The sequence below is a fragment of the Seriola lalandi genome, unplaced genomic scaffold (genome assembly GCF_002814215.2).
Source record: "Seriola lalandi dorsalis isolate HSWRI2012SDOR001 ecotype SW California unplaced genomic scaffold, Sedor1 jcf7180002054306, whole genome shotgun sequence".
Classification (NCBI taxonomy): Eukaryota; Metazoa; Chordata; class Actinopteri; order Carangiformes; family Carangidae; genus Seriola; species Seriola lalandi.
Window position 1 is genome coordinate 295,488 of NW_019524859.1, and position 2,644 is coordinate 298,131.

At 42.0% G+C, this 2,644-nt stretch overlaps 1 protein-coding gene across 1 annotated transcript in view; it reads right to left on the bottom strand.

Annotated features, from left to right (window-relative positions):
* The window catches only part of zfhx3b (zinc finger homeobox 3b), a 140,823-nt gene extending 139,388 nt beyond the window's left edge, over positions 1-1,435 (bottom strand). The window contains exon 1 of the mRNA XM_023406403.2: positions 1,114-1,435. The gene's annotated coding sequence lies outside the window, so the exon portion shown is untranslated. The remainder of the gene's footprint in view (positions 1-1,113) is intronic.
* Between the last annotated feature and the right edge of the window lie 1,209 nt (positions 1,436-2,644).

The following is a 2,644-nucleotide window of genomic DNA, read 5'->3' on the forward strand; positions in this document are numbered from 1 at the left end:
TTCCCCTCAACCACATGTCTGTTCTCTGACACGCAGCTCACACTCTCAGCCTGTCCGTGTACAAGGTCCTGCTGATCCGCTCTTGTCATGAAGGAGACCCGGGGATCCGTTTTTCTCAACACACCACATTCACATAACACACTCACACACACACTACGCTCGCAAACACAAACCCCTCATGCACGCACGCACAAATACACACTCACTCACTCTCTCTCACACACACACACACACACACACACACACACACACAAACACACACACACACACTCACACACCTCGATCGATTTGCATGTGACTTCGTCAGGGAATGAGCGAGAATCGACCTAAAAACAACGCTTCAAAGAGGCAAACGTCCATGAAAAATAAAAAAGAAAAGATGGACAAAGTGGGGTAAAGAGGAAAGTGTAGCTAGAGGAACTAAGGCAGGGCGGAGGGATTGCACATTTCAGAGAGAGACGTATTGGAGAAGAACAAAAATGTGTTTATCCAGAGGAGGATTTTATAACCATACGACGGTGCTGAAAACCCCTGGATGTCGCAAGTGTCAAATCTGTCAAAATTAGAAAGCGAGAGATGTTCCCTTTCGCCGGACGCACACGGACCCACAGGCTGGACTTGGAGCTCCTTTTCTGGGCTGCGCTCATGTGGAGCTGCCGCTGCCCTTCGTCCGCTCAACACAGCCCCTTTCTTATTGCCTCTGTGCCTCAAAACACGTTTCTCGACAACCATAAGCCCTCCATACCTTTTCCCGATCCCACCGAAATGCACATATTTGTTTTAAAACCGTGTTTTTCTACGATCAACTGCTTTGGAGAGGATCGCTGTCTTGCCCATTTCTTATCTTCCATTCATGAGGAGGAGAGAGGACGAACGCTGATGTAAACACAGGTAACGATACGAATGAGAAAAAAAAATCGAGAATAAACCCAACTACTTGCATGAAATGAACTTGTGATCGCCAGCAAATGTCTCACAATGTAAGAATAGCCAGCTCCGCTACACGTAAACTAGGAACAGATAGGGAAAGAGGTTGAGATAAGTCTACAGCGAAAAGAACAGGATCGTGGAAACACAGAGAGGAAAAGAGACAAACGCAAAGTTGAAACTTACAATTTCTCGCTGCCGCTTTGTGATCCTCGCTTTTTAATCCAGTATTGAGATGATTTAGCTAAAGATCCCATCAAGGCAGTCCCCTTTTGGTCAGTTTGCGCTTAGGGTGGCAAAAGAAAGATCATTGTTGTTGCGGAGTGTAAAAAAACGAAGTAGGTACTATTAGTTGTTAAAGGCAATATAAAAATAATTTGGATGCAAAGCAGGCGATGAGTCTTGTGTTAGAGGGAGCGAGGAAGAGGTGAAAGTGAGATCTGATGATTGAAAAGAAAAAACTCTTTGGATCTTTATTCCTGCTAATTAGTTTCCTGCAAAAAATGGCTGTGATTAATTCAGTGCGCATGTGCTTCATTACACAGGCACGAAGGGAAGGGCTAATTAGCCGCCTTCTGGATCAATAAGATTCAGCAAAGGAGAGAGCTCGGGAGAGAGAGGGAGGGAGGGAGGGAGAAAGAGGAGGGAGGGAGGGATGGATAGATACAAGTAGAAAAAAAGGAAAGTAATGATCAGGAATTGAAAATATGGAATTAAGAACAGCGGAAAGTAAGAGTTTGATTAGACGGAAGACTGTGAAAGTTAATACTGAAGCAGGCAGCCGCAGCAGGCAAAGCCCGACGCTACAGGCGCAGCTTCTCCTCCGCTCTTTTTTTTCACTTTTTCAAACGTTTTTGTCCCGGTTTTTTGCTTTTTAAAATGAAAGATAAGCGCATACTGTGGCCACTAAAAGTACATAAGCGACCATGCTTTATTTTATTCTGTCTCTTCCAGCCGTAAGTCTGTCATTTTTAGTCGTGTGAAAGCTGCACGCAGGGCTGTGTTTCTATACTTAGTTGATAGTCTACGTTTGAACAACTTATTGAAAAACATAACTGAGTTTGGACGGCGGAGGTGGCTAAAACGGAAACATGCTATTCTTCATCATAGCCCACGTGTAATTATGCAAATCGGTGTCGTGTTTGTCAACAGCTAAAACAAACACTTTTCCAAAAATTAACGCACGTTTAAAGCGATTTCTACATGTATGCACAACTGTGGGCTACTGTAACTGCATCGCATAGGCTGCCACGGTGTAGCCTGCTATTGCAATCTGACAATGAACAGAGCTTCTCGTAAGAACAGTGGCACCTGAATATTATCAGAGTTAACAATGTGGTTGTATTGGTAAATATTTATTTTAAGCATTAAGAGAAATGTCACTTGCTCAGAGACAGAAGCTGATATTAAATAGTCCTGATGCGGAGCTTCAATTTTTTTTTTTAACTTTGATAAACTTTACGTGATATCACAGTGTTTTTTTATGTTTAGACTGAATAAAAATATGAATTTACCGATGATAGGTTTAATGATAAGAGAAGACTAAAGACTACTTCAATGACATTTAGAGCAATAGATGCTCCGCAACTCATACATATGTGTGTATGCACAGATTAATTTGAATAAAGCTATAAAATTCAAACACATAACTAAATTTGAAAAAAAAAGTGAAATTCAGCTTTATAAAATATGACATAGATGGAAGGAAGACGGAAAA